The sequence below is a fragment of the Elephas maximus genome, chromosome 4 (assembly GCF_024166365.1).
Source record: "Elephas maximus indicus isolate mEleMax1 chromosome 4, mEleMax1 primary haplotype, whole genome shotgun sequence".
NCBI lineage: Eukaryota > Metazoa > Chordata > Mammalia > Proboscidea > Elephantidae > Elephas > Elephas maximus.
The window spans coordinates 80,216,354-80,229,702 of NC_064822.1; positions in this window are offsets into that span (position 1 = coordinate 80,216,354).

The window sequence follows — 13,349 nt, forward strand, 5'->3', positions numbered from 1 at the left end:
AACACACAAGATGTTATGAATACAACAGGGTTAGTTAAGAATAACTAAATTCACATTACACAATGAGTAAAAGATATAATATTTAAACATTTAGCTTAAGCATAATCCATGTAGCAAAATACAAATGACAGTTCCATTATTCATTCCCGGCTTCTTCCTTGCAAGGAATTGCTAAAATTCCTTAGTTACATGTGACTAAGAGAAAAATCTTTCTTCTTATCATTTTTGGATCTCTCTTTCTTTTTTTTCTTTTTGAGATGCTCAAGATTTATTGATGCTTTTCTGAGTGTTTCATGGCACCCTGTCTGTCCCGTGACACTACCTACTGGGAATCACTATCTGTATCAGAGACCTTATTAATACTTCCAATTTTTTTTCATTCTGCATCTGGAAATGTTCAAAACGTACTTTAAGTTCTGAAATCTTTCCTTTTTTTTTTTTTTTCTCTTCAACAAATCTTTATGTAGTCCATTTCTTTCTACTGCCTCTGTGGCTACTCCAGTTCAAGCCACTCTTACCTGTAATATATCTGTTGTCTTAGCCTCCTCACTCCTCCTAACTAGTTTCCTACATTTCTTGAGCTTGCCTTCCTGCCGGGAAAGCATACAGTAGCTGAAGTTATCATTTTAATAGGAAGCTCTGACCATGTTCATTCCCAGCATAGTAGATCGTATGTCCAATTCGAAATGGCCAGTACTGGTCCATTTCACCTCACTAACGCCTAGAACCCCCAAGTGTCTGTCACTTTGTCATACTGTGGGAGCTTGTGTGTTGCTGTAATGCAGGAAGCTATGCCACTGGTATTCAGATACCAGTAGGGTCACCCATGGAGGGCAGGTTTCAGCTGAGCTTCCAGACTAAGACAGACTAGGAAGAAGGACCCGGCAGTCTACTTCTGAAAAGTATTAACCAGTGAAAACCTTATGAATAGCAGCAGAACATTGTCTGATATAGTGCTAGAAGATGAGCCCCCGAGGTTGGAAGGCACTCAAAACATGACTGGGGAAGAGCTGCCTCCTCAAAGTAGAGTCGACCTTAACGATGTGGATGGAGTAAAGCTTTCGGGACCTTCATTTGCTGATGTGTCGTGACTCAAATATCCACTAATAATCGGAACCTGGAATGTACAAAGAATGAATGTAGGAACATTGGAAATGTCAAAAATGAAATGGAATGTATAAACATTGATATCCTAGGCATTAGTGAGCTGAAATGGCCTGGTATTGGCCATTTTGAATCCAACAATCATATAGTCTACTATGCTGGGAATGACAACTAGAAGAGGAATGGTGTTGCATTCATCGTCAAAAAGAACATTTCAAGATCTATCCGGGGGAAGTACAATGCTGTCAGTGATAGGAAAATATCCATACACCTACAAGGAAGACCAGTTAATACGACTATTATTCAAATTTATGCACCAAGCACTAGGGCCAAAGATGAAGAAATGGAAGATTTTTATCAGCTGCTGCAGTCTGAAATTGATTGAACATGCAATCAAGATGCATTCATAATTACTGGTGATTGGAATGCGAAAGTTGGAAACAAAGAAGAAGGATCAGTAGTTGGAAAATATGGCCTTGGTGATAGAAACAATGCTGGAGACCGAATGATAGAATTTTGCAAGACCAACGACTTCTTCATTGCAAATACCTTCTTTCGCCAACATAAATGGCGACTATACACATGGACCTCACCAGATGGAACACACAGAAATCAAATCGACTATATCTGTGGAAAGAGACTATGGAAAAGCTCAATATCATCAGTCAGAACAAGGCCAGGGGCCGACTGTGGAACAGGCCATCAATTACTCATATGCAAGTTCAAGCTGAAACTGAAGAAAATCAGAGCAAGTCCACGAGAGCCAAAATATGACCTTGAGTACATCCCACCTGAATTTAGAGAACATCTCAAGAATAGATTTGACGCATTGAACACTAGTGACCAAAGACCAGATGAGTTGTGGAATGGCATCAAGGACACCATACATGAAGAAAGCAAGAGGTCATTGAAAAGACAGGAAAGAAAGAAAAGACCAAGCTGGATGTTAGAGGAGACTCTGAAACTTGCTCTCAAATGTTGAGCAGCTAAGGCAAAAGGAAGAATTGATGAAGTAAAAGAATTGAACAGAAGATTTCAAAGGGCAGCTTGAGAAGACAAAGTAAAGTATTATAAAGAAATGTGCAAACAGCTGGAGATGGAAAACCAAAAGGGAAGAATACGTTTGGCATTTCTCAAGCTGAAAGAACTGAAGAAGAAATTCAAGCCTCGAGTTGCAATAGTGAGGCATTCTATGGGGAAAATATTAAACAACACAGGAAGCACCAAAAGAAGATGGAAGGAACACACAGAGTCATTACACCAAAAAGAATTAGTCGATATTCAACCATTTCAAGAGGTGGCATATGATCAGGAACTGATGGTACTGAAGGAAGAGGTCCAAGCTGCTCTGAAGTCACTGGTGAAAAACAAGCCTCCAGGAATTGATGGAATATCAGTTGAGATGTTTCAACAAACAGATGCAGCACTGGAGATGCTCACTCGTCTATGCCAAGAAATATGGAACACAGCTTCCTGACCAACTGACTGGAAGAGATCCATATTCATGCCTATTCCCAAGAAAGGTGATCCAACCGAATGTGGAAATTATAGAACAATATCATTAATATCACAAGCAAGCAAAATTTTGCTGAAGATCATTCAAAAACGGCTTCAGCAGCATATCGACAAGGAACTGCCAGAAATTCAGGCTGGTTTCAGAAGAGGCCATGGAACCAGGGATATCATTGCTGATGTCAGATGGATCCTGGCTGAAAGCAGAGAATACCAGAAGGATGTTTACCTGTGTTTTATTGACTATGCAAAGGCATTCGACTGTGTGGATCATAACAAGCTATGGATAACATCACGAAGAATGGGAATTCCGGAACACTTAATTGTGCTCATGAGGAATCTTTACATAGATCAAAAGGCAGTTGTTCAGACAGAACAAGGGGATACTGATTGGTGTCAAGTCAGGAAAGGTGTGCGTCACCATACCTATTCAATCTGTATGCTGGCCAAATAATACAAGAAGCTGGACTATATGAAGAAGAACGGGGCATCAGGATTGGAGGAAGACTCATTAACAACCTGCGTTATGCAGATGACACAACCTTGCTTGCTGAAAGTGAAGAGGACTTGAAGCACTCCCTAATGAAGATCAGAGACCACAGCCTTCAGTATGGATTGCACCTCAACATAAAGAAAACATAAATCCTCACAACTGGACCAATGAGCAACATCATGAAAAATGGAGAAAAGATTGAAGGTGTCAAGGATTTCATTTTACTTGGATCCACAGTCAACAGCCATGGAAGCAGCAGTCAAGAAATCAAAAGACACATTGCATTGGATAAATCTGCTGCAAAGGACCTCCTTTAAGTATTGAAGGCAAAGATGCCACCTTGAAGACTAAGGTGCGCCTAACCCAAGCCATGGTATTTTCAATCGCATCATATGCATGTGAAAGCTGGACAATGAATAAAGAAGACTGAAGAAGAATTGACGCCTTTGAATTGTGGTGTTGGTGAAGAATATTGAATATACATACCATGGACTGCCAAAAGAACGAAGAAATCTGTCTTAGAAAAAAAAAAAAAGTACAGCCAAAATGCTCCTTAGAGGCAAGGATGGTGAAACTGCATCTTAAGTACTTTGGACATGCCGTCAGGAAGGATCAGTCCCTGGAGAAGGACATCATGCTTGGCAGAGTACAGGGTCAGCGGAAAAGAGGAAGACCCTCAACACGGTGGATTGACACAGTGGCTGCAACAATGACCTCGATCATAACAACGATTGTAAGTATGGCTCAGGACCGGGCAGTGTTTCGTTCTGTTGTGCATGGGGTCGCTCTGAGTCAGAACTGACTCGCTGGCACCTAACAATAACAGCAATGCCTAGGATATTGATCTTTATGGGTTCCATTTAGTTTTTGACAACTTCCAATTTTCTGAGAATCATACTTTTGTACATTCTACATTCTAATTACTAATAGATGTTTGTAGCTGTTTCTTTGCATTTTGAGCCATGCCAAATTGAAGAAGAATGGTATCACATTCATTGTCAAAAAAGACCATTTCAAAATCTATCCTGAAATACAACGCTGTCAATGATAGGATAATACCCATACAGCTACAAGGAAGACCAGTTAATACAGCTATTATTCAAATTTATGCACCAACCACTAATGCTAAAGATGAAGAACTCGAAGATTCTTACCAACTTGTACAGCCTAAAATTGATCAAACATGCAATCAAGATGCATTGGTATGATTGGAATGTGAAAGTTGGAAACAATATAATGTTTGCTATTGACGTCAGAAATCATGTTTAATGATTTATTTTTCTTTTATTTTTACTTTACCAATTCTCTTCATTTTTTGGTTTCCAACTTGTTAATCTGAGATGAAGAGTTTCATTTTAACTGATTAATTTATTGGATTTTCTTTTGTTTAACATCTGTCTCTCAAACTAATCTGCAGGTGGATAGAAACCCTGCCTGTCTTGGTCACTTCCACTTTCATATTCCCACACCTAGCAAATTGGCTGACATGTTGTAGGTACTCAATAAATATTTGCTGAAAGAAAGGATAAATGAGTGTGTCTCAGTAGCTTCCCAAGGACATTGCTGCGAATTCCCTGTTGCCCAAGGAACAGCTTCTTTTCTCACTTTAATATTAATACTCTCTGGTATCTGGGCAGTGATATCTGTTTTTGTTCTTTGATGTTCAGCGTTCTTTAGCAGAAATTGTGTTTTTTTGTTTTTAATCATTTTAGAAGGGAGAGTAATTTCCTCACTAGGATCTGTTCTGGAAAAAAAAAAAAAAAAAGACTCTCCTGTTGGGCAAGAACTCAAATACCTCCTGCACATTAATTATTTAAAGCTTAAGAATGTCATGCTTCTAAAGGATTCATTCTAAACCAACTTCGGCCTCATTTGAATACAACAGAAATCATTTCTGAGAGTCCTCCTTGGCTCTTGACTTCTTCACCCACATTCCCCTTTATCCAATCTAATAGTATCACTATTAGAGCACTTACCACGTGTCTGGCAATGTAGAGTGCTTTATTTCCATTACTTATTTAGTTCTCCCAACAAACTTGTAAGAGAAATACTATTATTACGACCACTTTACTGACAACAAAACTGAAGCCTGAAAGGTCAAAGGACCCTTTCAGAGTTACACTGCCACAAGTGTCAGAGCCATCATTTACATCAGGTGGTCTGGCTCTAGAACTTTCACTCCTAATCTCTGTGGCCGTACTGCTTGTTGCTCTCAGGTCCTATTATTTAGCCTCCTAAGTATCTCCAGAATACTCTCACTTCTCTACATCTCCAACCACCTCTACCACCACTCTAGTCTGGTACAATCACCTCTTCTTGCCTGACTCCTGCAATGGTTTTCCTCAATCCACTCTTGCCACACTACAACCCATTCTTCACAAAATTAAAGTGTTTTTTGGTAAATGCAAATCTGATTAAGTCATACCCGAACTCAAAACATCTCAGTTACCTTCATACTATCTTATGCTAAAGACTAAGAGTCTTTTCCTGGCTTACAAAATCTTGCAGAATGCATCTTCTGTTTACTTCTTCAGCTTCCTCTTTTTTCTTATTCTTCTCTCCTTTTTTGTAAATGTTGAGCCCCAACCACACTGGTTTTCTTTTGATATCTTGAGTAGGCCATGGTCTTTTTCACCTCACAGCCTTTGCATATGCTGTTCCCTCTTCCTGGATTGCTCTCCCACTCTTTCACCTTCAGATCTTAGTGCAAATTTAGCTGTCCCACAGGAAAACTTTCCATTGTTCCCCAAGCCAGTTCAGGTTCACCTACTAAATATACATGTACCTCACACTTTCCCTTATAGCACACATTACAATTTGTAATTATATCTAATTGTTATGGTTATGTGATTAGTGTCTCTTTTCCTACTGTGTTCCATGTGGGGAGGACCACGTTCTTTGCCTTCCCTTCTTTCTTCAGTGTCTAGCCTATAGTAGGCGCTCGATCCAAGTTAATGACTAGATTCACGAATGAATAAATCTGTTTCTTGAAGCATAAGAAAAATTGTTCTATTTGGATACTTAAAAGCAAGATTAATCAAGTTTATGTCATCAGGCATGAATAAAATGTTGAGACATCACAGTTGAAAAAAATAATGGAGGTTTCTTGTAGGGAAAATATAGAAGATTTGGAAAGAAAGAAAAGGAGCCCTGGTGATGCAATTGTGAAGCATTTGGCTGCTGAATGAAAGGTCAGCAGGTTGGAGGTTTGAACTCACCGGTGACTCCTTGGGAGAGAAGACTTGGCAATCTGCTTGCATAGAGATTACAGCCTAGGAAACCTTATGGGGCAGTTCTACCCTGTCCTATAGGATAGCTATGAGTTGGAATAGATTCGATGGCACGCAACAGCAACAAGGGAAGGAGAAAAAGCGAAGGAAAAGGACAATGTAAAGACATGATCCAGGCTTTCTAACCCACCCCCTGAGCCAGTAAGAGAATTGACAGCACTTTGTCGGAGCCAGGAACACTGCCTTCACTGGGAAAATTCTTCCTTCTAGAATGGATGCTTTACTTTGTCGTTTCTTCTTTCTCTTAATTCAAGCCTCTCCATACATAAAAATATAATAGCAGCCAATTCCCAGGCTAAGGAATTAAGGAAGAGGAGGGAAGAGATTATTTATATTTTGTAACAAAATGCTTCACGTCAATGAAGTTTTTGTTTTAGGGTTTAATGAGTAAATTATTCAGAAATCCAGTAGCACTGAAAAATCACAATTATTCAAATAGTCTAAATATTGTTGGACTGTATTGTAGATTTTGAGCTGTTCCTGTATGTTGTTGAGTCAGCACAACCTTGTCTTGTGAATAATCTCTGTGGAAGTGGACCCCTACCACCTTCTCCGATTTTACCAACTGCTTTAGTTTTTTTTTTTTAGTCATCTGGTGCTGCCATACAGAAATATCACAAGTGGATGGCTTCAACAAGGAGAAATTTATTCCCTCACAGTCCAGTAGGCTACAAGTCCAAATTCAGGGCCTCAGCTCTAGAGGACAGCTATTCTGTTGGCTCTGGAGAAAGATCCTTGTCATCAATCTTCTCCGCACAGGAACCCCAGGTCCAAAGGACACACTCTGCTTCCAGCACTGCTTTCTTGGTGGTATGAGTTCACCCCTCTATGCTTGTTTCCCTTTCCTTTTATTTCTTGTAAGATAAAAGGTGGGGCAGGCCACACCCCAGGGAAACTCCCTTTACATTGGATCAGGAATGTGGCCTTAGTAAGAGTGTTACGATTCCACCCTAATCATCTTTAACATAAAATTGCAGCCACAAAATGGAGGACAACCACACAGTACTGGGAATCATGGCCTAACCAAGTTGACATATATTTTTGGGAGACACAGTTCAATCCATGATACCATCTAACACTGAGAACTATGAGTTTCACGCTACAGTGACATCATGCTGCAATTGAAAGCCCCCACCCCATGCAAAGGAGCTCTGGGATGCAATGGTTAAGTGCTCTACTGTTAACCGAAAGGTTGGCAGTTAGAAACCACCCAATGGCTCCCTCGGAGGACGACCTGGCAATTGGTAAAGAGTACAGGCTAGAAAACCCTATGGGGCAGTCACTTCTACTCTGTTACATGGAGTTGCTGTGAGTTAAAATCGACTGGACAGCACCTAACAGCAACAAAAACTGTCTAGTGCTGTGACCTGCTTTTCTACCCATGCTGATATTGCTCCCTCTGCCAGGAATGGTCTGTCTGCCACACATTCTTCATCTTGCCAATTCCTTGTTCATCTTCTGTGACTCAATTCTTGGTCACCTAGAACAAGGCTTTGTAATGCTTTACTATCCTGGGCAGTGTTAGATATTCCTTTTGATGCCCTGTACAAATCTATGACTACATTTATCAGAGTGAATTTTACAATAATTTTCTGTGTTAGCATCTGCTTCTCTACACCAAGCTTTGTTGAAGGTGGAGACTGTGTTATTTCATTTTTGAACCTCAGTTTCTAGCACTGTCTGAAGCATAACATTGAATAAAATTCTAGAGGCCATGCTGCCGTTTGCATGGTTTATTTACTTCCCACCTACATTTTTTAAAGACAATATTTCAAAGTGCTTACAAGAGTCCATGAGACAATGAGAAGGTAGCACAACTCTGAAGTAGGAAATTAAAAAAGAATAACAAGATCAGGGACACCTAGGAATAAGGTTAAAACTAATACCATATAACAAACCCTTTATGATGTGAATTGGCCTCAAAATTTATTCTAAGCTATTAGTCCACATAAAATGTAACATCATTTCTTTTATTCCATTCTCAATGTTTACAAAATTTTTAAAAAATCAGTTTTGCAGGAGACAGTGTTTTTATCTCTTGAAGGGTTTGATGTACCCAAATGTATATTTTTTATGATTAGAATTCAAATGACCTTGCTACTTATTTTGTCAATTGAGGCAGTTGAGGAAAGAGTTTAAAAGCCACTTGATTTTAAGGTGATATGTACATACATCATGAAACATACAATATGTTTAAAATTTACATACAGAATAAAACATATATTCTTATATATCCATACAGACATTATATAAATGTAATATTTAGGTATAAAATTGGTTTTTTAACATACATTTTCTGTTAAGATGCAATTCAACTAATATTTATTAAAAGCCTGCTTGTAGAACAGTGGGATACAGATCTCAAATTCTCATAAAAAGACCAGACTTAATGACTGACTGAGACTAGAGGGACACTGGAGGTCATGGTCCCCGGACCCTTTGTTAGCCCAAGGCTGGAACCATTCCTGAAGCCAACTCTTTAGAAAGGGATTGAACTGGACTATAAGACAGAAAATGATACTGGTGAGGAGTGAGCTTCTTGGTTCAAGTAGACATATGAGCCTATGGAGGAGAGATGAGAAGGCGGTGGGGGACAGGAGCTGGCTGAATGGACATGGGGAATACAGGGTGGAAAGGAGGAGTGTGCTGTCTCACTAGGGGGAAAGCAGCTGGTCATACATAGCTAGGTGTGTATACCTTTTTTATGAAAGACTGGCTTGATTTGTCAACTTTTACTTAAAGCACAATTTAAAAAAAAAAAAAAAAACAGCCTGCTGGAGTTAGGCATTGTGCTAGCACTCTTCTCTTCCCCCACCTCTCCTGCCCATGCACACTATTATCAGGGGTAGAAACAAAGCATAATAAACCTTCGAATTTTAAATAAGTAGATCATGATGTCTCTTTGAAAAGCCCTTGGCTAATACGTATTTATTATTTTTATCCCCTGTTAAAAATATCCCGTGCATTGGTCTAAGAGTTATGCATCTGATTAGAAACGACCACTTGCGTCTTCAGCATGAATTGAAAGCACCAGCTGCCTGGTATCAAGTAGGAGTCACAATTTCCAGGCAACCACAGAGTTCTTCATTGCTAACGGTGCTTGGCAACCATCAGTGTTTAGTAATGCGGGCAGCCAAATTCCGTGTCAGTAGAACAAACAAGAGATAACCTAGAAGGTGAGTTGTCATCACCTTCTGATTGATTTTATTTTTCAGCTTGGGGAGAAATTTCCTGAATTACTTAAAATTATTACGTTTTTAAAAATTAAATTTTTTAATATTTCTTAGGAAGTTGTTTTTACCCTAAATTCACTTCAGAATTCTCTCATCTCTCCATATGTCTGGTTCCTAGAAATGAAACTTCCTGGTTGTTTCAGAATAAATTTAACTAAGACTGTATTCTAGGGGGAAACCCTGGTGGTGTAGTGGTTAGGAGCTACAGCTGCTAACCAAAAGGTCAGCAGTTTGAACCCACCAGGTACTCCTAGGAAACCCTATGGGGCAGTTCTACTCTGTTCTATAGGGTTGATATGAGTCAGTGATCAACTTGAGGCTGTGGGTTTGGTTTTTGGTATTCTAGGGGTGTAAGGATTTGTTTTTCCCAGCTAAATCTATTAGTTTTGACATTTTAAAGTCTATCCTCTATTATCTAAGCACAGATAAAAGCAACACAGGACATTTAAACAGAATAGTGGCTCTTGCGTCAGTGGCTTCTTCCATCTTTGTGTTTCAAGTTAATAATCTAGAGAAAAGGAAATTCGTGTCTCAGTGCTAGACTCAGATTACCCTGAAACACAATGCCTATTCAGAAATGGCATGTTCCACAGGTTTGAAGAAAGAAACAGAATTTATTCCTTGTAACTAAGCCCACTAAGTATTATGCAATGAGAAAATCTCACAAAACAAATGTAACATTTGATTAATTTCCCAAGACAAAAATTATTAGATCTTGAAAAAATTTTGTGAACTCTGACTTCTACAAAAATAGTGCCTAGTCTAACGCATTGATTGTAATAGACTGCTTTTGTTTTTAATCTAAGCAAAAATATTTTTTTTAAATCATGAAAATGTTTAGAATAAAGCTTTTTTTGCTGTATTTTTTTCCACAGTATAGGAGGCTGAAAAAAATAAAAGAAGAAGACAAAATTAACCTACAAGAATTTCTGAAGATGTCAATGTCATACTTGCTATTTTTGGTTTTCAAAGGAATTTCTAACATTTATTTCTTTTATTTAAAAACTTGTAATTGATACTATCTTCACGTAGTTCCAAAACCATAAAGTGTAAAAAAACATATATACAATAAAATTCTCCCTTTTCTTTGCCCAGGTCATATCAGCCCCACTGTATCTGTTGTTATTGTGTGCCACAGAATCTATTCCAACTCATAGCAGCTCTTAGGACAGAGTAGAACTGCCCCATATGGTTTCCCAGGCTATAGTCTTTATAGGCCACCACTTGCCTGTCAGTTTGTCCTACTGTGGTGGCTTTTGTGTTGGTGCAATGCTAGAAGCTATGCCACAGATATTTCAAATACCAGCAGGGTCACCCATGGTGAACAGGTTTCAGTGCAGCTTCCTAACTAAGACAGAACAGGAAGAAAGATCTGGCGATCTACGTGTAAAAGTAATTGGTCAGTGAATGAATAGCAGTAAAACATTGTCTGACAAAATCCTGGAAGATGAGCCCTTCAAGTTGGATGGCACTCAAAATACAACTGAGGAAGAGCTACTTCCTCAAAGTAGAACCCACCCAAAAACAGTTGACCTTAATTACATGGGTGGAGTAAGGCACTCTGATGTGACACAACTCAAAATGAGAAGAAACACCCTATAACATCCATTAAAAATCAAAACGTGGAAAGTATGAAGTATAAATATAGGAAAATTAGATGTCTACGAAGATGAAATGGAGCACATAAAGATCAACATCATAGGAATTAGTGGGCTGAGACGGACTGGTATTGGCCAGTTTGAATCAGACAAACACAATATGCTGAGAATAACATATTGAAGAGGGATAGCATTGCATTCATCATCAAAAAGAACATGTCAAGATCTATCCCGAAGTACAGCACTGTCAGTGACAGGATAATATCCTTATGCCTATAAGGAAGATCAGTTAATATGACTATTATTTAAATTTATGCCCCAACCACTAAGGCCAAAGATGAAGAAACTGAAGATTTTCACAAAGTTCCGAAGTCTGAAATTGATCAAGAATACAATCAAGATGCATTGATAATTACTAGTGATTGGAATGGCAAAGTTTGAAAAAAAGAAGGATCAGTAGTTGGAAATATGGCCTTGATGATACAACAATGCCAGAGATGGCATGATGGAATTTCACAAGACCAGTGGAACATTCACTGGAAATACCTTTTTTCAACAACATAAATGGTGACTATATAGAATGCTCAGGAATCAAATTGACTACATCTGTGAAAAGAGACAATGGAAAAGCTCAATATTATCAATCAGAACAAGGCCAGGGGCCAACTGTGGAATAGGCCATCGATTGCTCATATACAAGTTCAAATTGAAGATGAAGAAAATTAAAACAAATCCACAAGAGCCAAAATATGGCCTTGAGTATATCCCACCTGAATTTAGAGACCATCTCAAGAATAGATTTGATACACCAAACACCAATGACTGAAGGGTACACAAGTTGTGGAAATGACATCAAGGACATCATATGTGAAGAAAGCAAAAGGTCATTAAAAAGACAGGAAAGAAAGATAAGACCAAAATGGATGCCAGAAGAGACTCTGAAATTTGCTCTTGAACGTATAGCTAACACGAAAGGAAGAAATGATGAAGTAAAAGAGCTGAACAGAAGATTTCAATGGGTGGTTCGAGAAGACAAAGTATTATAATTAAATGTGCGAAGACCTGGTGTTAGAAAACTAAAAAGGAAGAAATGTCTTGGCATTTCTCAAGCTGAAAGAACTGAAGAAAAAATTCAAGCCTCAAGTTGCAATATTGAAGGATTCGATGGGTAAAATATGGAGCCCTGGTGGCACAGTGGCTAAGAGATTGTCTGCTAACCAAAAGCTTGGTAGTTCAAATCTACCAGCTGCTCCTTGGAGACCATATGGGGCAGTTCTACTCTGTCCTATAGGGTGGCTATGGGTCAGAATCAACTCAATGGCAATGAGTATACATACACAGGTATATGGGCAAAATATTGAATGACTCAGGAAGCATCAAAAAAATACGGAAGGAATATACAGTCACTGTACCAAAAAGAATTAGTCAACGTTCAACCATTTCAGGAGGTAGCATATGGTCAAGAACTGATGGTACTGCAGGAAGAAGTCTAAGCAGCACGGAAGACACTGGCAAAAAAACAAGACTCCAGGAATTGACACAATACCAATTGAGGTGTTTCATCAAATGAATGCAATGCTGGAAGCACTCACTCACTTATGCCAGGAAATTTGGAAGACAGCTATCTGGCCAACCGGCTGGAAGAGATGGATATTTGTGCCCATTTCAAAGAAAGGTGATCCAATATGATGCCAAAATTATCAAACAATATCATTAATATCACAAGCAAGTAAAATTTTGCTGAAGATAATTCAAAAATGGCTGCAGTGGTACATCAACAGAGAACTGCCGGAAATTTAAGCCAGATTGAGAAGAAGACGTGGAGTGAGGGATATCATTGCTGATGTCAGATGGATCTTGGCTGAAAGCAGAGACTACCAGAAGGATGTTGATCTGTGTTTTATGAACTATGCAAAGGCATTCTGACTGTGTAGATCATAACAAATTATGAATAACATTGCCAAAAATGGGAATTCCAGAACACTTATTTGTGCTTGTGAAGAACCTGTACACAGACAAAGAGGCAGTCATTCAAACAGAACAAGGGGATAGTGTGTGTTTTAAAATCAGGAAAAGTGTGTGTCAGGGCTGCATCCTTTCACCATACCTATTCAATCTG